The 23,052-nt window shown below is 42.8% G+C and overlaps 2 protein-coding genes across 5 annotated transcripts in view; one reads left to right on the top strand and one right to left on the bottom strand.

Moving 5' to 3' along the window:
• SNAP23 (synaptosome associated protein 23) overlaps positions 1–8,453 on the bottom strand; it is a 28,608-nt gene extending 20,155 nt beyond the window's left edge. Inside the window, exon 1 of one of the 2 annotated variants that reach the window (XM_074998866.1) lies at positions 8,304–8,453. The gene's annotated coding sequence lies outside the window, so the exon portion shown is untranslated. Of the gene's footprint in view, positions 1–4,342; positions 4,360–8,303 lie in introns of those variants that run through there. The other variant, XM_074998867.1, reaches the window with a different exon arrangement.
• Positions 8,454–10,674: 2,221 nt separating this feature from the next.
• Positions 10,675–23,052, top strand: part of ZNF106 (zinc finger protein 106) — a 90,587-nt gene continuing 78,209 nt past the window's right edge. For all 3 annotated transcript variants that reach the window (XR_012645951.1, XM_074997069.1, XM_074997068.1), the window contains exon 1: positions 10,675–10,820. The gene's annotated coding sequence lies outside the window, so the exon portion shown is untranslated. The remainder of the gene's footprint in view (positions 10,821–23,052) is intronic.

Below are 23,052 nucleotides of genomic sequence, written 5' to 3'. Positions count from 1 at the left end.
CATTTCCAAAGGCTGTGGTCTTGAGCGTGAGCTTCAGATTTATCCACATCCCAGTCTACCTCTTTACGGGCTCACTTGCAGTTTCTCAAAATGCAATTTCAGCTGTCCTGGGGGTCTTTTTCCAAGTGTCAGTTCCATATAGAGGAAGTCCTATGACACAATCATTCATTTGGCACACATACTGAAGCCAGAAGAGGCACCTCTGTAGTAGTAGTGTTGAAATACTAGATAAACTGGACTGTTTCAGCACTGGTATTAGTGCCTTTGTCCCTGAAGGAGACTCCAAAAATTCAGTGAAAAAAACATGAAAGCCTCCTCAGGAAAAAAAGGCTCAGAAGTTAAGTAGGGTCATACCAAATGTATCATCCCTGATAGCCAATTTCACAGCCTTAGGATTTGAGAATGGATCAAATTCACACTGTCAGCTGTTCAGAGCTGAACTTTCATAGTATTTTAATCTGTTGCACGGAGGTCATGGCAGCACAGAAAAGGGGGTGGCAATCCCTGGAGAGCTGTTTCAAGTGAAAAGTTGATTGCAATAATGGACCCCAGGTATGTGAACTCATTCATTACTTTAAGTTCAAAGTTGTTTATCTTGATGGAAGGAGATTCCTTGACTCCTTGCCACATTTTTTTTTTTTTTTTTTTTTTTTTAAATAAAGGGTTTAGTACATCTGAAGGCCTGGCATGCTCTGGAAAAAAAATGTCCATTGAGCTTTGAATATGAGCTTCTGTGTAGCTTCAAGTCAACCCGACTATTTTTAGCAGCATTGTGCCCTGCTGTTGGCCCTTTCTACTTCACAGAAAAAAAAAAAAAAAAAAGCTCTTGCCGAGGGAGGAACTGGGTAAAGGCTCAGATAACTCCCAGTGGTGAGGAAAGGCTCTAGCAACAGAGCTGCTAAAAATCTTTCCCTGCTGCTTCCCTCTGCTGGAGCCTGTCAGCAATGTGTGTTGCTACACACCACAGTATGCATACTGCTTGCTGTTGACTGCTTTTGTCACTAAATATACGTTCTACATTCCCACCAGTAAGGTGCTCTCAGAAGTCACTAGAGGGCAGGGATCTGCAGGACACTATTAGTACACCTGTCCCCCAATTTACAAACAACTCGTTTGATGAAAAACTAGGGTGAAAATTCAGAGATCAAAAATGGAGCTGCTGGCTGGGCGTTGGCTGTACTGTGGATGCTCAGAAGAAGGTTGGTTCTTTGTTGCACTGAAAAATGCATTGTATTAGCAATGGTATTAATTGGAGGATTAAACTCAGGTCTTGGTACTAACTTTACTGCAATCTTGCAATGAAGAGGGCTCCCTTGTAAAGAGTCAGTGCAAAGTTCATATGAGATGCCACCACACAGCATACCAATCATCCCCACACATTTTGGGAATACCAAAGAAAGAAGTTCTACTTGAAGTGAGAAGGTTCCAAATTTGATCACAAGTTTTATTTAAGGGTTGTCTTTAGCATACAGTAGAACAGGGATGAGCAACATACAGCCAGCAGACTGGATCCACCCCTCCCCTCCTAAAGCAGGGTGAGTTGGCACTGACTGAACAGCCCTGCGGCAAGTCAGAGCCTTGACACCCATTCACATGACTGGAGTGAGCGCTCCAGGGGAAGCTGGTACTAACACCCCTCTGTTGTCTGCTCTGCCTTGCAGGTGAAGGAAGCAGCTCTTGTGTTACCAATTCCCCTCTCCCACAGCTACAGGAAAGCTGTCCTTTCACTCACCTGCTGGCTCCCTGATCACCAGCCAGGAACTACAGCCAACATGAGTGGTGGTAGGCAGCACCTGCAAGCACATGGCAGTATGGAGTCTCCTGTGCCCCTTGCCAAATGGGAGCTGTACTAGATAGGCACCGCAACCCCCACCGTCCTCTCCCTCCCTTATCTCCATCGCAGACTGCTACAGCACCCAACCAACCTCCTTCCTAAACCCTGAATCCTGCCCTGCCCCAGCAGCACCATCCCACATACTGGACCCCCTTATTTTTGGCCCAACCCTGTGGTACCCATAAAAATCTAGTCTTGGGACCCCAGAAAAGTAAATCCAGCCCTCAGGCAAAGCTACGAGGACTGGTGCTCCAGCCCCACAAGGAAAACCCTGGTGCCCTGAGCCATGCAAGTGAGGCAAATGTCTTTCTGCTTCTCAGTTGGGTCCCAGCTCAGGAAGTGTTCCCTCCCGTACCCCTACCATCTCATTTGGTGGCCATGTCAGTGAGGGTTTTTGTTTTGCTCCCTCCCCTCCCCCCCCCCCAAACAAAAAAGCACTTGTATGCAGCCCCAGGCCCAAAAAAGGCAGTGGAACCTCAGTTACAAAAACCTTCCTTTCCAAGGTGTGTGTAACTCAAATGTCTGCAACTCTGAACAAGAGGTCATGGGACGCTCCTTAAGACGGACTCCTCCGCACAGGAGCTCACAGCTGTGCTTGCAGATGCCAGTTTCTTCACCTCCTATCCATAAGTGTCTGCCTCCTGAGTAGGTGTGCGTGCAAGCAGCTGGTTCCAGCCTCTGGTTGCAAGGTGCTGAGTGAAGCACTGCTACATCAGTGGGTACACAGTGCAGGCTGTGGTCCTCTAGAAAAGAGAGATGCTCCTCCAGAGTGCAGCATGCAGCCAGGAGCTTGGGCTCCAGCATCAGACATTCTAGGTCAGGTTCCAGCAGAAGCTCAGTCAGGAAGTTCCTTTCCTGGACAGGAGGGTAGGGAAATGTGCTTGTAGGAAAGCTGCAGATGCCAGCAGTGCTTCTACTCAGGCACTCACATATGTACCTGTGAAACTATCTGTAAGTGGCTGCCTTCCACCGAGCAAGTGGGGTGGGGTCAGGCAGCCCAGATGTACCTAAATTTAAAATGCAGAGCAGTCACGGTATTTGTTGGTTTTTGTCTCTGCTGCTGCCTGATTGCTTAATTCTGGTGCTACATGGTATCCATTCTAGAAGAAAATTCCTTCCCAACCACAAATATGGTGAATAGTCAGAGAGGTAGCTGTGGTAGTCTATCTTCACAGAAGAGAAAAGCAACCATGTAACAGTTTAAAGACAAACTAAATAATTTATTAAGTGATGAGTTTGTGGGGCAGACTCCTTGTCAGATCTAGAATTAGATCATGTGGATCTGCCCCATGAAAGCTCATGGACTGAGCAAAATAATTTTTTAATCTTTAAAGAGAACGCCAAGAAAAAGGCATAGTTTTAATAGTTTAAACAAAAAAAATTCTCCTGTTAGGAAAATTTAAAAGCTACTTCTTTTGCTAGTTTTGTTCTTCCCCCCACTTCAGGTTTCGCAGATGCTTATTTTAAGCCCTGTTGATCTTTCTATACTGCAGTAAACACCCTACGGGTGTTGTACATTGCAATTTTGTGGCTATGAAACCCAGACCCATGTCATCTGATGCAGGCCAGCCACGGATGATTTCTTATCTAGTGTAGATATTTCCTTTATCTTCTAGAAGCACTACAACATACAAGGAAGTTAACATCTCACTTCTGGAAAGAAAAAAACAGCAAGATTGCATCTATTTTTAGAATCATATTATAGGAGATTCAAGAACACTAGCATCACCATTGGGAAGTTTCTACCACCAATATTTTAAAAACTTTTCTCCACTTCCTTGTGCTTCACTGGCACTCGTAGAAATCATTTAGACTACAAGCAACAATAAATGTACTAGTTCTAATCTCATTCTTTAATTCAATGGGATTACTGGAAATATTTGCTTAGTACCATCCAACTAAATTTCTTTAGTTCAACTGCAAGCAGAGTCCCAAAACTCAAGGCCATTCGTAATCAGTCTCATTAACAACCCTGTTGGTCAACTAGCTTTCCATGCATCAACTACACAATAGTGCAAAGTTTAGTAAGTCACTCCTTTGCACAAGTTTATAGTGATGTGCATTTAATAAGCATCAAGTTCAGACAGCATGTTTAAATTTGATCCCCCCTCCCTCTTATCTGCCCTCATGTTGCCATATCTGTTCAGTTTGAAAACTAGTTCTGAGATGAGGAAATAAAAATATTCCTGAGCATGAAGGCTGATCAAAAATACAAACACTTAAATCATAGTGTAAACTCACACCTTCAATGTCTCACCCTTGTAAATTCTCAAAATTTGACTCATCTGTGTTAAAAGACTACAAAACAATTTTAAGTCAACAAGCAATGCCTTTTCCCGTCATTGTTCTGTCTAGCACTTCCCTTTTCCACCTCAATGTGCCATTTGTTACAACTTCTCATTCATTAAGTTAGTATGATTTCCCCTTGTACTCACGCCTTCCAGAAAAGGAACTTTTCAAGGAAAACAAAACAAAAGGCGCATTCCATATAATAGAGAAAGTGTTTACCTGTGCTTACTCAGCAAGTGTTTTTAACTTCTATCCCTTGTCCTGCTGGTAGTAAAAGGCAGGGGGAAGGCATCATAAGAGAGGGTTTTGAGACACTTGAGTGTTTATAATTCTCAAGCAATGAACACTTCATTTCCCAAATAATTTCAGGGCAGCCAGCCAAAGTATTCTGCATTTTGAGGTCATATGTACAGTTGTGTATTATATAATCTTATTGTTACTCATTTTTACTTTTACAGTAGTGATAGATGGACCACAAATTTTTTTCCTGAAGTTCCCAGTCAGAGATGCACTTGCATTCTACAAAAGCCCAATGTTGTGCAACAGTTGATAACTTTGATCAACTATTCCTGTTTTCCCACAAGAAGCTGTTGGAGGTGAATAAGAACACTTTATAGCTCACATCCTCTCTCTCCGAGAGGGCCCAAAGGGCAACTATTTCTCCACTGTCAAATCTTCATCTGCAGGACAGTCTGAATATGTCCAGCTTTAACGTCTGACTTTTCTAGTTGGATCTTTAAAGACATTGAGGGTAGTTACCAAAAAGAACAGATTAAACATTTAGTTTTCCACCAGTTTGTGTTTTTACATCAAAAGTGGGTGTACAGACCTTAAAATATACTTATTATGGATTTGATTTTAATAAAGTTCTTCTGACAGTCAAAACAGCTCATACTGGACCTTTCTGGCCTTAAAAAAAGTCTATAAATCCAGCCAATATTTTCTATGGTGATCCATTACATTAATGCAGATGTTACTTTGACAATAGGGCAAAAAATTATTAGCACAATAATTCAGTTGACTGCCCTTTAAACATTTTAGATTTAGGCAAAAAACATTGAGAATAAAACTGCCAAACTACGGTAACAATCAAATAAATGGCCCTGACCCTTAATTGGGGGGGGAGGGGGGAGGAGCACAATTTTTCCAGAGTACAGGTTTCAAGAGAGCATGTGGTCCAGAATAAATGTTGGTATTGAATTATTGCATAATACCTTGCCAAGTGGCTATACAAAGTAAAATACTGTACTCTGTTTAATTTGGCGAGTTTACCAGTTGAACGGAATAAGTTTTGTTTTTTTTTTTAAATCTGTCCTCAAAGCAAACTCATTCATTGGCACATTGATTTGTAAAATTCTGTGCATGCTCCAGCGAAGGACCCAAGTAGCCTAGGCACAATCACATGCTACTAAAAACAGGGTAACTCCTGACATGGGCATCTACAGGTATGATATTTCCTAAAAAACAAAGGCAGGAAATGACAGATATAATCTAATTGTTTCAGGAGCAAAGAGGGAAACACGAACTCCTGAGCTATAATCTCAGCTCTGACAGTGAACGTGTGGCCAAAGTCAGGTCATACCCATTCTGTGTCTCAGAGCAGGTCTACACTACAGAAGGAGAAATTAAGGTATGCAATGCCAACTATGATAGTTACATGGCTGGAGCTGACATACCTTAATACGGGCTTCCACACTGCCTCTGCTAAGGGAGGCCTAACAAGGGGCAGGAGTACAGGTGCTGATGTAGCTCTGCCCCCCCCCGCCCCCGTGCACCCTCAAATTTGATTTAGTGTGTCCCTATCAGATGCACTAAATCCAACTCCAGGAGACTGACCAAATCAGGGTCTACCTTTCTGGTAGTGAAGATGTACCCTCAGTTTTCGGATTGAGCAGGCTACTTGCAGAGATCAGAAGATTAAAAAGTGGTACTATCAAATGTTAAGTAGGTGATTCAGAAGCCATCAGATAGCTTAGGCCTAGTAAGTCTTTTATATGAAAGAGTGCCCAGAAGAACACATGTGCTTTCTTAAACTCCTTCATTAATTGAAAGGAGAATAAGCCTATTTATGCTCTAGGTATGGCAGATTCCTGCTGCAGGATACCATGAAACGGCAAGCACTCTCTCCCAGCATTGTTCTCCCCATCAAAGTCTGTCTTATTTCCAAATGAGAAAAGTCAACTATTAGGGCATGGGGTTAAAAGACACACACCATTCTGCACCACTTCTGGCTTCTCTTATCAGCTTCCTGAACACATTGCACAGAGGAAACAGAACCACCAGGGTGTTCTTCCCCCACCCTCCCCTGGGGTTTAAGCAGAAACAGCTCTTCACCTCCAGGAAGACATCATGTCCAGATCATAAGAGTTCTCCCAGACTAACTAGCAGACTACCTATTATACACAGATTTAGCACATTTGTGTACAGTCTTCTTGCTATCCCAAAAGGACACAAAGCACTTTTGCCAATTGTCCCTAAACTTACAAGAAGAGCAAGTTATTCAAAGGGAAGAATTTCCAGATCATCACTGCATTTCTTTCAGAACCCATTTTCCAGCCTCTTTGAGTCAAAAGACCCCACAACTCAAACACTGGGAAGGACACTCTTTTTTGTCCCTGGAAGAGCCTTCCTAAGCAGCTGTTTCAGCTCCTGAAATGTTGTGAGGAGCAGCATCAAAAGTAAAAACTTATTTCTTCCAAATTAATACAACAAAAGTATCCTAAAATATGCTTACAGTCTGCTCTAGATCTGGACAAAGGTTTGATAAACATAGCATTTTTACATGTGCCATAAAGGTTTTAAGTCCCTCAGGATCTTATCTTCTATCACCACTCATTCTACTGACCTTCCTAAACCCCCTCTGCCAAGGCAAGGGGCTCTATAAGGATACTGAAACAAACTGATCTTTTAACTCCATCTCGGAAAAGATTTGTTGTAGTTATAAACCACTAGGAAAAAGATGCACTGAAAATGTAACACCCTTCCACAAATCCATAGTATACCCATCTCTTGAAAACTTATACAAAAGTGGTCTCAAAAAGATCATTAAAAAGCTACAGAACAGGGCAACAAAATGTTTAGGGAAACAAAACAGCTTTCACATAACAGAGAGATTGAAAAGACTGGGACTTTCCAATTTAGAAGAGAGATGACTGGGAGGAGAAGGGCTTATGATAGAGATTTATATGATCTTGACTACTGTGGACAAAGTGCATAAGGAATTGTATTTACACCTCCATCTAACACAAAAATTAAGGGACACCCAGCTAAATTAACAGATGGGTTTTACAGAAACAGAAGTACTTTTTCCCCCACACAGTACACACAGTTAGCTAGTGGCAGTCACTGTTAGGAGATGTTACGAAGACCAGATCTGTAACAGGATTCAAAAAAGAACTAGATTAGTTCCTGCAAGATAGGTCTACCAAAAGCTTTTAATCAGGATGGACAGATTTGTGATAACATGTTCTGGATAGCCCTAGTTTGTCATTCATTCCCACCTTTTGCAAACAGAGAACAGATCATTTGATGATTACCTATTCTGTTCATTCCTTCTCAAGTACCTAGCATTGGCCACTGTCAGCAGACAAGATACAGGGCTAATGGATACCATTAGTCCGACCAGAATGGTCACTCTTATATTGCAGGCCTTTACTTTCTAGATCTTAAATAAGTCTATTCTCCTCTCTACTTTGTTAGTCATCTGCCACCAAGCACCATTTTCTGCAGCTCAGGTGGTCTCCCTTATACATACCAAACGGCACTGAGCTATAAAGGAACACGTTTTAAGTTGATTTAATCAGGCGACGAGAAGCACAATAGTCATACGCTCTTAAGGCACTACAATGATGAGAGGTCGCCAAATCCCCACTACCTTTACAGTTAGAAACTAGCGAAGCGTTTAGCACAGAAGGCGCCTCGCCAGGAATAGGCAATACAGGCACAGGTCCCCGGGGCGGCGAGAGCCTCCCATCCACCCAATGGGGCAAGGGCCCAGGACTCTGAAACCCGCTCCCTGTAACTCCCCGCCCCACCTCCCGACGCAGCCTCACAAGCCAGCCCTCGAGCCAGGCACCCGGACTGAGGGAGCCAGCCCAGGGCACCCTCCAACCTGGACTTCGCACCGCTCCCCGAACGGGACAACACAGGCCCTTAGCCGGAAATGTCCATCTCTTCCCACCTTCTGCCAGCACCTCTAACCACCACTGCTGCCACACTCGAGCCCTGAGTGATCGCGGAGCCGTCGTTTTAATGCCCCATCCCGGGTCTCCCCGCACCAGCAACACCTGTCCGGCAAGCAGAGACACCGACCCCGCCCGTCCCACCGGTACCGGAAGCGGAACCCCGCACCGCAGGGAAGAGCCACGTTCAAAATGGCGGAGCGAAAGGCCCTTCGTTGGCCACACTCAGCATGGCGGCCGGACCTATTCTCGCGAATCGCCGCCTGGCAGAGCGGGAAGCAAGCGAAGGGATTGGCTGGGGCCCCACTGACTGGCATCAATAAACAACGTGGCGGAGGGCGGAGGTCAGTCTCGACGTGGAAACCTGAGACCGACCCCGAAGCCAGTTCTGAGCATGCGTATTGGTTGTCAGGTGATTTCGGACTCTTGGGGGTTGCAGACTTCACATGTGACTTCTGGTGTCTCGCAGCAATGTGGAGTCCTGGTTTTCTTTTGCTTTTAGATGTTAGAACGCGCTTTCTGAAACGTTTTCTTGTGTCTTATGAGCCTTTTCTGCCTCTGTTATCAGCTAGTCTCAGTGGCTGTCCTGGTGCTCGTCCCCATCTTGTGTAGTCAGGGAGCATGTGTGCAGTTGGGGGACTCAACACTCGTTTTTAGGGATATACCATCAAAACTGGCGTCTAATATGGCAAGTTCTACATCATATACATCAAGGATTAACTTCCCTTATTTCTATTCTGCATGCTTTCTATGCCCTGTCTTGTGTGTTTGTTTATGTTGAATTTTTCCACAACACATGGTAGAGATAGGAAGACACACCCAAGTTCTGAAACTACAAACTAGGGTAAATAACATTACATCAAGTGCATCAACTATACTTGTATTGAATGATAATTTCCCCCACGCCCCACACAGGGCCAAATGTAAACCCCTTTATTTATGCTCAAAAAATCTGAGTAGTCTCACGTCAGCAAGTGTTTGCAACTTTCTTGTGGCCCTGATGATTCCACGATATTAGAGCAATGTTTCCCAATCTTACTTGGCCATGGAACCCTTTTAAACTTGAAATAATTTTTTGGAGCCCCTAATAACAGTCTTATATATGGAGTTGAAAAATCACATTTATGTGTTTAAAAAAAAATAAATAAATAAAGCTCAAAATCTAATATGCATTATATTGGCAGCTTTCAATGCAAAGAGTGGTTTTTCTTGTCTTGACATACTCTTTTTATATTTGGTTTAATATTGGAAAGTTGGATTTGCATATCTGGGGCAGCATTCAGTTGATTCCTGTGTTTTTGTTTTTGTTTCTCTGTAATTCGAGAACTCAGTTTTATACAATTACGTGCTACCGAAGGGTAACAACTGACCAATTGCGCGTCTTGATAAAGCTGAATATTCTTGACATCAGCTTCCAAAAAATGATCCACAGTGGTACATAACAGGTGATCACATCACTGACGGTGTGCAAGCGCTAAATAGCAACGTCATCATTCCCACAAAAAGTCATTATCAATAAATAATAGTCTATTAGTTAGTTAGTCTTTAAGGTGCTACAGGACTGCTTGCTTTGTTTCTTCAGGTCTATATATCAATGACTACCCTCAGCGTATGACACCACTTATCCTGTGAGTATGGCTAGTATAATTGGACTGTAATGGACAAGAGGAATAGACTGAAAGGACTGCGAAGGTATTGACTGTTTAGAGACAAGGAACAGACAGTTTTTGGCTGTGTAACAGTGATTGACTGAGTTTCCTTACAACATTTAAATAGCTACAGAGAGATAGCTGTGTTACTCTATATACTATCAAAACAAAAAAGCAGTCCCGTAACACTTTAAAGACTAACAAAATCTCTTCCTCGCCAGCTAATAAACTCCTGTTAATTCCCAGATTGACTGAGTCTCAGAGTCCCTCAACAGAATAAAGGCTTATATTAGAGTCTGATCATTTCTCAAATCCGCTTATTCTGTGATCCTCGCAACAAAGGCCCCATGGCCTCTGGCTACTGAGCTCTGCTGTTTGGGACTTACAAGTAAACGCCTCCGGCCCAGCGTTTTTTTCCCCACGTTTTGTGAAGTGGCACGTACATGTATAGCACTATATAAACAGCAGAAGTGGCGAGTCACTGGACTGCCCCCATGCTGCATGCCCGGCTTCCCCCCTCCACGCCGGCCGTATGGGATCAGCGTGGCTGTAGGCTGAGATGGGCCGCGCTGGAACACAGCAATTTCCGCTCCCAAGACTACAATTCCCAGCAGGCCAAGCGCTGCCCTGAGCTGTAGAAACTCCCATTTCCCAGCGGGCACGGCGCTCGCTGAGCTCGCTGATTGGCTGTGGGGACGCACCTTTGCTTGTCCTGCGCCGCGGTTCCTTTTGGGCTCGCGGGTGCAGCCGTTTGCCGGGGGAAGCCTCGGCCGGCAGCCGCGGGGAGGTGGTGGGGCCCGCTCTCTCCGAGTCGCGTGATGGGCGGCGGGGCTGCCAAGCTGTGGTGGGACCAGGAGGACTCGGCCTGTGAGTAGAGGCCTCGCCTGGCGTCTGTGCGGCGGGCAGGCGCTGGGTGCTGGGGCTCTGCCTGGTTGGAGAGGGCGGGGATCGTTAATGGCTCAGTAATGTGGTGGGGGCTAGGAAGCAGCCCCTTGAGGTTCTGGGGATGTAGGAGGACCCTGGCCTGGTGGTGGCCTGGCACTGGGGTCTGTGAGTGTGGGGGGGCGGGCTGTGCGTCTGTTCCTAACGCTGATCCTCTGGGGTGTTTTTTTTTTCTCTGGAGTTGAGCAGATTTTTCTCCTGTTTTAAAGCAAAGGCCCAAGCACAGATCTTTAACTCCTCACTGCTAGCCGTGCTGGGTTCTGTACTCTGACTGCTTTATGCCCATCCTCATGCTGTCACTTAGGTTTTGGTAAAGTCAAATAGGCCCACATCTGAAAACAGCTGTGACCTTGCATCTGAAAAGGTCTAGTAAGTGAGCTCGTTAGTGTGCACACCTAGGTGCAAGCGTTAATTTGTTCATGTAACCTGGCAAAAATATCACAGTGATATGTTTTGGAAAATCATGCACTTTAAAGTAAGCGCCTGTACTTAATGAACACATACACCCAGAAAAATGGTCCATGAACTCTCTCATTCCTATTTCTGCTTTGAACCATTCAGACTATTTCTGATTTTCAACTTCAAACAAAATGTGTGACTGTCATTAATTCTATAATTCACTTGATTTATTCTCTTGCTAATTTGTCTACTTTTTGTTTCTTTCACTTTTATTTTATATGAGGTACTGTTCCCTTCAGAGGAGGTCTAGGCTTTGTAGTCTTCATGGAACAGATAAGTTCTCACAGATGGTTTGAAGGAGAAAAGGATTGAAGTGTGATGCATGTTGTTTGGAAGGGACTTCTGGGCCCTTGTTTCTGGACATTCGTGATCACGTCTTTCATTCCTCCATGCACGACTCTAGTGAGACACTCCTGCAAATACCAGCACAACCAATTGTTGAGTTAAATTCTTAGGGCATGCCCATACTGCAACAAAACAGAAAACAAATCCTGTGCCAGAGAGTCTCAAATCCAGGGTCCATTGGCTCCAATGTGTGCTATGGGACAAAAGGTTAGCAGTCCAGAATTTCTCTTGCACCAGAGTTTGGCCTCTGAAATCAAGCAGGTAGGCTTGTCTCAGAGCCTGGGTTGTAGCCCCAGTAGCAACCCTTACACAGCTATGTGTAGCTGCATATTGCAAGCCCTAGTCAGTTGTCCTGGGCTTTGAGACTTACTACCACGTGGTTTTTTTTCCCCTTAAATCCCTGTCCTGCAAACACTAATATGCCGGTTCCCACCTTTTTCAGTAACACAATATATGCTTCAATGAGATAAAAAATTTCATGGTGCACCCACTTTTTTTCAGTTGAACTGATTGCTCATAAATGTTACATTTACTATGGTTACAGTCTTATTAGAGAGGTTTGTAACATAGTGCATACAACAAGCTAAGCAAGGCTCAAATGCCTTGATGTTTCAAATCCACCACAGAATGTACCATCGTAGACAGAGAGCACAAAAACATTTTCAAAATCTGCTCAGTGTCATGCTAGGGGTGTTGACTAAATGAGTAACCAATGAAAGCAGGATCCCCTTCCCTCCAGCCTGTTGGAGCCAGGACACAGCATTTAAACAGCATCTCAGCTCTAGTAGGCTCTGGCCTGCCCTCCCTCCTGCTTGCCACAGGAGGGAATGGGGGGGGCTTCTCCTCCCCCCACAGGTTTGGGCTAGGAAGCAGGATTTCAGTTGCTTCACAGGGCAGATGGGGTCCTGCAGGATCAGCATTTCCCCTCACAGTAGCTTTCTAAAGAGCCACTACGGGGGAGGTATCAGAGAGGTAGCTGTGTTAGTCTGTATCTTCAAGAACAACAGCAAGTCCTGTGGCATCTTATAGACTAACAGATATTTTGGAGCACAAGCTTTCATGGGCAAAGACCCGCTTCATCCCCATGACATCAGGGACTGAGGCATCCTTGCTGCTTGAGCCCAGCTGTTGTGGGTGTCTCCCACTTTTCTCTGTGGAAAGTGGGTTTCTAAGATGCCTGTGCATCACAAATAGGTCTCAACCCTGACCTGAAAGGATTATCAAAGGGTAATTCAGTTTCCATGGCTGAAAATCTGCTGAAACTGCTAACAAGTTTGAAAGGCAACTGCTTTAAGGATCACCGTATTCCCCACCCCTCCTCCCTGTAAACATAGACTAACTTTGCATATTAGGTTTAATTAATAAGAGGTGTTACAGTCTCGTATTTCCAGTTCAGAGGCCAAATATGAATCATGCCATTGGCTGGCTGTAAATTAATGGTATCTTGAGCTCTGAATCACTGTGAGCCAAATATATTTCACTTTATAATCCATATTTCTCTTATGAGGCCGTCAGAATGTCTTACTTTTCCAAGACTCCCATATCCTGCAAGAATAATACTTAGCACTTTGAATACTAAAAGTAACACACAAAGTGCTATATAAATGTTGATCCTAATTTTCTTAATTTATAAGAATGTTGTAATCTCTGTTAAACAGATTGGGAAACTGAGTCAGTTTACCTTGTTCTTAGGTTTCATTAAAGTTTGTCTTTGCAAAATTTTATTTTGGGGCCAAATTTAAGTTAAAAACAATCTCTCTTAGAATCAAGTAGTTGGAAGCTTCTGTGATTAATTCTACCAGCAGGTAGTGATACAGGGTTTCTCTTGGTTCATGTTGGAGCTAGGACATGGCATTTAAACTGCATAGGACATGACATTTAAATGGCATCCTAGTTCCAGCAGCCTCCAGCCCGCCCTCCTTCCCCCTTTCTACAGGAGGGAGTGGGGGCAACAGGAAAATTATAGAAGAAAAGATTGTACATTGCAAACAATTTCTCAGTCCTATTGAAGTTCTCCACCCTTGTTCATTGTAGTATTTTCCATTAAATTTTCCGAATTTTGTGCTCACTAAACAGCTGTTGTGAGGAATAATTCAGAAGAAATCCTGTCCAAACTCTTTCTTGAAAACTGGTTTGAAAGATGATTAAACTTCTATCGTAGATTACGGTGTTTTTCAGATGTAGTGGAAAATACAGTAAACCCTTGAAATGCGAGTTAAGTGCAACGCAAAATCCCTCTTCTCCTGGCCCCAGTTCAATGCCCTGCGCCTGCCCTGGCGCTCTTTCTCTCATGCATGCCTGTGGCTCCAGCCCATCCCGCTCCCCGCAAGCAGGTTTGGTTCAACTCATCCCTCCCACAGCCCTAACCCACCCCCAGACTTAACCATCCCCAACTGCCCTGTCCCCCCCACCTCCCTCAACACCAGGACATACCTTTCAAAAGGAGCGCCTAGTGCTCTTGCTGCTTTCCCAGCTGCAGAATGTGCATTCCACCAGGGAAAAAAGCCGCTCCCTGACTTACACAAAATTTGAGTTATGCGAGGGTGCATGGGAATGCAGCCCTCGTGTAACTTGAGGGACTGCTGTATAATAGACACCATGTGTCTGTCATACTGCACTAGGCTTCTGTCACACTTTCTCTTGCTTTTGTGTTCTTGCGATGTTGGAAAATGCGTGCCTCATCCCATTCTGTTGGTTAAGATGCTCTGAGTATCAGTGGAGGGAAGGTCGTAGAGACTTCTTGCAAGTAACTAAAGGCTATCAACTTCTGAGATTTTGAAATTTATCTGAACTAAATAAGGGAAACGCTTGTAGAAGCACCTAGAGCATGAAATGATTACTTGGCCCTTTTTCTTGCGGTGGAGTACAGGCAGAACCTCCCTAGTTTGGCACCGTTGGGACCTGACTGTGAATGAGAGAATTTGCCAGACCACAGGAGGTCAGTATTGTCTAACACACTACCAACACTTTCACTGCTTACTGGGCTCTTAGAAAACATGTAGGGCTGTATTACAGCTAAATAACAGCATAGAACACTGAGAGCCAGGAATAAACTTTATGGAGCCATGGGAAAGGTGGCCACACTAGTAATAACTGGTCGTATGGCCAACTAAAATCTAGGGGCACCATGGATTTTTGCCAGATGAGGGTGTCCCATACGAGAGAGGTTCAACTTGCAGTGCTTCTAAACAAGGTATCTAATCATGTATCTAACTGTAACTTGAGTGCCTGGAACAGTTGGTGTGGACAGATGCATATTACACTTTTCTGCTCATTTTAATGGGGCCTTTTTGTGTGACTGAAGGGCTAATGGAAATCCTCACATTAAAGACTGGTAGATCTCTTTCAGAAGCCTCAAATGCCCCAGTATTAGTTTTCAGAAGCAGTCATGCTGAAAAACGCATAATCAAATGCCAACATACAGCAAGTTGAGTACATGCTGGCATCATCAGTCTAACTTGTATGTGAATCCCAGTTATCTTCTAAAACAACAGTTATCCAAAACAGCATGAGTGTCTTGGTTTTTGGTGCATGTTTTTTCATGTTATACAGTTGTGTATGTGGAAAGAAATTAAAATGTTATTTGTAAATAAACTAGAGGAAGCATGAGATGGTTCAGTGGTTAGGTTGCTAGCCTGGAGCTTGGGATACCTGAACGTATTTCCTTCTTCCATCAGAGGCGTCCTTTGTGAATTTGGCCAAATTATTTAGTCCCTGTGCTTCAGTTATTCAGTAGTATAATGGATATAACAGTTCTTCCTTAGAAAGTGGAGGGGTTCTCCTGAAATCCCCTGCTCACGCATCTGATGAAGCAGGTCTTTGCCCAAGAAAGTTTATGTTCCAAAATATCTGTTAGTCTGTGAGGTACCACAGGACTTCCTGTTGTTCTTCCTTACAAAGGGTTTTGCGAAGATAAATATATTCCCCTCGAAAAAATAAGGCATGGATTGTAAGGGTGAAATGTCTTGAAGAATTTCTTTAACATTGAAGTTTAGAGGATACCCCTTTTAAGGTTCAACTAATAAACAAATGCATGGATTTAGTTGTCAGGCTGGCAGTTTCAGATTTTGAGTCCTTAGGAATTAAAACTTATTTGAGAAAGAGAGTCTTACTCTATAATAAAAACTGCTGTTACAAAACTATCTACAGTGGATACAAACATGCAATCTACAGTACTTTAATTGGTATTAAACAGATGGGGGGTTAAAATATTGTTCGATAAGTAAGAAAATTTGTGCTGGTAACAGCTTCAATGACTGAAAGAGAAGACTGAAACACTGCATTCTATTTTTCATTTATCAGCTTAAAGACTTAAAACAAACTGATCAGTTTCAATTTTGCATAAATGTTTACACGTTTTGCTGCTTATTTGTTGTTTTGTATAGCACTTTGTAATGAAATATTCCAATGCAGCCTATGCAACATCGAAACAGCTATATGGTTGGCATATTTAAACATCTCCATTTAGCTAATATCAAACAACTTCTACTCATATTTGGTTTTTTTTTTATAAGGACCTAAATTTTGGGCCTAAGATGCTCAGCAGTGTCCCTTTTCCCATCTTTTTTCCAGTGGAATTAGAAGTCTTTTGAAGACTGAATGTTACATCACAGAATGTTCTGTGTGACTGAACAGGTGGACAGAGTGACCTGAAATCAGATGATCAGCAGTCTTTAAACTATGATGGAGCTGAACAGCATGCAGTGCTTTATTAGAACTCGGCCCCTTTCACTATCTTGCTCGAATAGTCTGAGAATGCTCCTACGGTCAGTCAGACCTACCCTCCTCTTTCCCTTCTGTAAGCCAACTAAGACTTTTACCAAAGCCCTTTTTTGTAGATTTACTGTTCTTTGCTATCCTGTCACTTCCCTCCTCTTGTAATACCTTCAAATACTATTGTTGCCTTAAAGATGCAAATACAGGGGGTCCCCTTTATACATCGTGCTTAAGGTCCGCGAAGTCACGATGTAAATTGAAATGATGAAAAAGGGGAATTTTCCCCCATAGGAATACATGCAAATACAGGGGGATAGGAACTTCACATGTGCTAATGGTGCCCAAATGACTGATAATGGGGAATTTTCTGCAAGAGGAATGCAGGTATATACATTGGGATAGGGACTGAGCCCTTTAATTTTTCTTGTTTTTATGTCTGTTAGTAATGGACCACATACACTATGCATTAAAACATTTTTAATGTGAAAATTCATAATTCAGACATACAGTTCAAAGGATTTTAATCTTAAAACCCAGAGGGTCCTGCTCCAGTATTCATTAAAACATTTTTAATGTAAAAATTCACAATATCGAAAAAATCATGTTCACATGAAAACACAGTGACCTACTGCAGTAAGAAATTAAAACATTTTTAATGTAAAATATCATTAAATCAAAAATTCCTTTCAACCTGAACACCCAGAGGGTCCTGCTTCAAGTTCATCAGAAAGAGGTTGCTTTGTTTTCTTTTTAAAGAAAGAATCACAGGTTGTCTGCTTTCCTTTGTTTTGCTTTGCTTTTAGGATTTCTCGGTAGCAAGCCATATATTCTTTGATGCTCCTAGGCACCACTGATGCACGGTCAAAAAGATTGTCACATCTTTGCCTTTTTTCTATTGCTTGTTCAATATGGTCGAACATTTCCTTTAGAAACTGAATTGTGAAGACTGCTTTCTGTTCAGAATCACCCTCTTCGTCACTATCAAATGTAGTTTCTTCTTCAAAACCATGCATGTCCAACTCTAATAGATCACCATTGCACGGGAGGCAAGCCATGTGACTCCAGCAACTCATTAACATCATCAACTTCCACTTCATGTGTACCTGCTTCCTTTGCCAGTTTTACTATTTCATCATGAGCACCTGATGTGTCATTGAAGCCCAGGAAGTTATGGATTGCAGCAGGATACTTTTTTCCAAGAACAGGTCATTAGGCAGCTAGAGACTTCATCCCTTGTGGAGCCAACTAACAATACAGAGTCATAAATCCTGAATTTTTTCCAAAATTCCAGGACTGTGGGTTTTTTGTCACCATCAGTGTCAGCTATGAGTTTGTGGAATGTCTTTCTCAAGCAATAGTCCTGGAACATTGCAATCGCACCCTGGTCCGTAGGCTGCAGCAGAGATGTTGTCCTGAGTGGCATGAAAACAACCTTTACCTTGGGACACAGCTGTTCAAAATGACTATCATGGGCACTGGCATTGTTGAATATGAGCAGAATCTTGAATGTTAAAATATTTCTCTTGCAATAGTCATTCATCTAGGGACAAAGTCGTCGATGAACCGCTCACAGAATATTTGCCTCATAACCCAAGCCTTGCAGTGGGATTTTCAGATAACAGGGAGGCGAAATTTTACGACATTCTTCAGTGCTCTCGGACTTTCACTACGATAAACTAGCAGTTTCTTCAATTTCTTATCCCCATTGAATAGTAACAGAGAGGGAGCCGTGCCAGTCTATATACTATCAAAACAAAAAGCAGTCAAGTAGCACTTTAAAGACTAGCAAAATAATTGATTAGGTGAGCTTTCATGGGACAAACCCACTTCTTCAGACCATAGCCAGACCAGACCAGACTCAATATTTAAGGCACAGAGAACAAAAATCAGTAATCAAGGAGGACAAATCAGAAAAAAATTATCAAGGTGAGCAAATCAGAGAGTGGAGGGGTGGGCAGGGATGGTCAAGAATTAGATTAAGCCAAGTATGCAGATGAGCCCCATAGTGACTCAGAAAATTCCCATCCCGGTTCAAACCACGTATTGATGTGCTGAATTTGAATATAAAAGATAGCTTGGCTGTCTCCCTTTGAATAGCCGTGCGAAATTTTTTTTTTCAGTAATACGCATACTCTTAAGTCATTAACAGAATGGCCCATTCTATTAAAATATTGACTAACTGGTTTGTGACTCTGGAGTGTTTTGATGTCTGTTTTATTCCCATTAACCCTTTGTCTGAGGGAGTTAGAAGTCTGTCCAATATACAAAGCATCTGGGCATAGTTGGCACATGATGGCATATATGATGTTAATAGAGGAGCATGAGAAAGTGCCCGTGATTCGGTGAATAACCTGGTTAGGTCCAGTGATGGTATTTCCAGAGAAGATATGTGGACAAAGCTGGCAGCGGGCTTTGTTGCAAGGAAAGGTTCCAGGACTGGTATTCCTGGGGTATAGACTGTGGCTGTTAGTGAGGATCCTCATAAGGTTGGGAGGTTGTCTGTAGGGGAGAACAGGCGTGTCACCTAGGGCCTTCTGGAGTGTGACATCCTGATTAAGGATAGGTTGTAGGTCTTTAATAATTCCTTGCAGTGGTTTGAGTTGGGGGCTGTAGGTGATGACCAGTGGTGTTCTGTTCATGGCTTTTTTGGGCCGATCTTGGAGTAGCTGGTCTTTGGGTATTCGTCTGGCCCTGTCAATTCCTTTTTTTTTTTCTTCTTCTGGTGGGTAATTCAGGTTTATGAATATTTGATAAAGATCTTGTAGTTTTTGGTCTCTGTCAGTTGGATCAGAGCAAATGCGATTGTATCTAACAGCTTGACTGTAAACAGTGGATCTAGTTAAGTGTGCAGGATGGAAGCTAGAAGGGTGTAGGTAAGTATAGTGATCAGTAGGTTTTCGGTACAATGTGGTACTGATCAGGCCATCCTTGATTAGTACTGTAGTGTCCAGGAAATGTATCTCTTGCGTGGAGTAATTGAGGCATAAGTTGATGGTGGGCAGTAGATTGTTAGTCTCTGTGGAATTCCTCTAGAGCCTCTGTACCATGGGTCCAAATCATAAAGATGTCATCAATGTATCTTAAGTAGAGGAGTGGTAATAGGGGACGAGAGCTGAGGAGTCATTGTTCCAGGTCAGCCATAAATATATTAGCATATTGTGGGGCCATGTGGGTGCCCAAAGCAGTTCCACTAATCTGGAGGTATAAATTGTCCCCATATCGGAAATGATTGTGTGTGAGAACAAAGTTACAGAGGTCAGATACCCAGACTGGCTGCGGTGGCATCAGGAATGGTATTGCTGATTGCTTGTAATCCATCTTTATGTGTAATATTAGTGTACAGAGCCTCTACATCCATTGTGGCAAGGATGGCGTTATCAGGAGCTTTTCCGATGTTTTGTAATTTCCTCAGGAAGTTGGTGGTATCTCGGAGATAGCTGGGAGTGCTGGTGGCATAGGGTTTGAGGAGGGAGTCCACATAGCTGGATAGTCCGGTGGTAAGGGTGCCAATACTTGAAATGATAGGGCGTCCAGGGTTTCCAGGTTTGTGGATTTTGGGAAGTAAATGGAGTAATCCAGGCTGGGGTTGAGATGGTGTGTCTGAGTGAATGAGGTCCTGAGTAGCATCAGGGAGTTCCTTAAGTAGTTGTTGTAATTTCCTTTGGAATTCCAAAGTGGGATCAGCAGAGAGAGGTCTGTAAAATGTGGTGTTGGAGAGTTGTCTAGCTGCCTCCTGTTCATAGTCTGACTTATTCGTGATGACAACAGCACCCCCTTTGTCAGCTGGTTTGATTATGATGTCTGGGTTATTTTTGAGACTGTGGACAGCATGGTGGTTCAGCGTAGGTGAGAGAGTGTCTCATTTGACATTGTCTGTGTATAATGTCAGCCTGAGCATGGTTGCAGAAGCATTGTACATAGAAATCCATGCTTTCACTATGACCCTTGGGGGAGTCCGCACAGAGTTTTTCTTCTTTTGTTGTTGGTAGGGGGAGTCGAGAGTCACACTGTTGTTCATAGGTGTGCTGGAGTGTTGCCCCTTAAAAGGAGAGTAAGTGTATCTTTTGTGGCTTTGAAACCAAGAGCAGTCTTCTCTTTCACAGACATATATGTTCAAGAAGGCATATGCTTGCAATACAGCCCAGTTTCATCAACATTGAAAACCTGCATAAAATCATAGCCACCTTCGTCAATGATTTGTACAAGTTCATCAGGAGAAGTTTCTGCAGCATCTGCATCAGCACTGGCTGCATCTCCCTGAATCTTTGTTTTTGAAACTATACCTTTTTTGGAAACAGTGAAACCATCCTTGTGCAGCCTTGAGGGGCTTTTCTTTTGAGGTACATTTGTCTCCCAGCTGCTTTTTTAGATCTTCATATAAGCTTAAAGGCTCCTTTTGAATAAGGGCTAATCCACTCGGCATGATCTGGTTATGGAGATTCTCGATCCATAATGCAGGCAAGTGTTCCATTATCTCAGTTCTTTGCCTCATTATTTTTACCTCTGAATGCTTCCAAGTATGTTTGCCCATGCTTTACTTGCCTGTGACGAGTGCTCATACGATAGTGAAGAATGCTTCCAAAATAGAAAGCAAGGGTAATGTCAACTGCTCATTCACCCTTTTTACTACGATCTGTAATAGCCAATTTAGTGTTTAATGAAGTACTACTGCGTTGTTTCTTTACATTGGCACCTTTTGATTGTACTTGCACTACATTTGCTCATTGACGAATGGCAAATATGTACAGAGAAGTACAAGGAACAACGGCACAATGTGTGTTGAACAGCTTGTTGCACTGGGCGGATACACACACAGAGAGAGAGAGAGAGAGAGAGAGAGAGAGCCAGAGGCCTATCGCAGAACAGAAAGGGACCTTTAGAGGTTATCGAGTCCGGTCCCCTCCACTCACCAGCTGGACCGATCACCATCCCTAGCAGGTTGTGGATGTTTTGTTTTTTTTTGTTTTTTTTGTTGGTTGGTTGGTTTAAATGTTTTTTGCCCAGATCCCTAAATGGCCCCCCTCAAGGATTGAATTCACAACCCTGCTACTGGATGACAGAAGTTGTGAGATCAGATGCTGGGGGGAAAGTGGGATTGCTAATTCGGCGAAAGCACTGTATGCCTTCCCTCCATAGAGAACAGTGGCAAGGCAGTCTGCATTGCAGGGATGAACTTCTAGGCCTCCCGGTACTGTCAAGTGGTAGAACACATGTTCTATCTGCTAGGACTGTCTAAAAGATGAATGTTCTTATGTGGGAGCTGGAACCAAAGATCTCTTTGAGGAGTCCTGAGGATTTCCAGGCAGCTGGTATGTTAGGCAGTCCTCACACTCAGCTGTGGCTTTATATAGTCAGGCTATTTAGCCATTGGTCTTGTAGCAAATTTAGCTTTGACATACATTTTTAACGTATGCTATCTGCCAAGGTTGGACATCTGAGTAGTAGATATAGGCTAATGAATATTATGACAGGAAGTAATGTAATGCATTTTATTTACTATTTTAGACAGTTTTATTTGACAAAAATGTTTTCCAGACTCTTCATATAAGAGATTTATTCCCTCCAGTTTGTTCTGGTTGATTCAGTAAATTAATATTCCTCATACACACTCACTTTTTAAGCTTGCAAGGAACAGACACATCAGAACCAGCTTATCGCAGCTACGATAGCCCTAGATTATAATAAAATACATATTTGCCTTCTTTAACCCACAGTTAAGGTACATTATTTCCCTGAAAGCCAAAGATTTGCATTTTTTATAAATGTATGGAGCAAATGAGTTATTGAAACATCCAGTCTTCCCAGACAATACTCACAAAAATAGATCTGATTTCTTCTTGGTCATTGAGTCAGATTTTTATTTATATTGTAACACATTTTCCACTCTTATAGCATTGCATCTAAAGCCATTCAGTAGACTGGTGGTATCCAAAGGAAAAATGATAAACTCTGGGTAAGCCTAGTAGTCATCTAGTATATAAAATGCATCTCTTAATTTTTTTTTTAAATAAATGCAAAATATGCTGACATAGAAAGTTCTGCTTGTGCTGGACTAGTGAGCACCTGATTCTTTTAAGTGCTTTACAGCTGGGTTGATTTGGGTACAAAGACAGCTGTCTTGTACATGGAACAAATTGCTCAGCTAAGATTTATACCAAAGATCTCCTTTGTTTTGAGACTTTTGTCATCAGTAAGGCCAAGTTTGTGCTATGGCACCAATCTATGCCACCATGGTGTAAGCATTTCCTGTGATGATGGAAGGGATTTTTCCCATCACTGTAGGACATCCCCTTCTCAAGCAGTAATATCTTGGTTGATGGAAGCCTTTTTTCATTGATCCAGCTGTGTATATGCTAGGACTTAAGTTGGCATGGCTATGGTACTCAGATGTGCAGGTTTGTCACAGTGCAGAGTGCCATTGATATGGCACACTAACATTTAAGTGTGTGTCAAGCCTAAGGAAACTATTGTAGATAATAGTTTGAACTTGTACTTCTCACACAACTTCAAAACAGTTTAGAAAGTTCATCTTGCAAAGATTCCATTTGAGGAAATGGAAGAAACTTAAGCAAGAGAAAGAAAGTGACTTTCCTCAGTTTATACAGTGAGAGAGTGACTGAGCCGGAAATAGAAGTTG

This window comes from Carettochelys insculpta, chromosome 6 (genome assembly GCF_033958435.1).
Source record: "Carettochelys insculpta isolate YL-2023 chromosome 6, ASM3395843v1, whole genome shotgun sequence".
Taxonomy (NCBI): domain Eukaryota; kingdom Metazoa; phylum Chordata; order Testudines; family Carettochelyidae; genus Carettochelys; species Carettochelys insculpta.
This window is presented reverse-complemented; position numbering and strand designations above follow the sequence as displayed.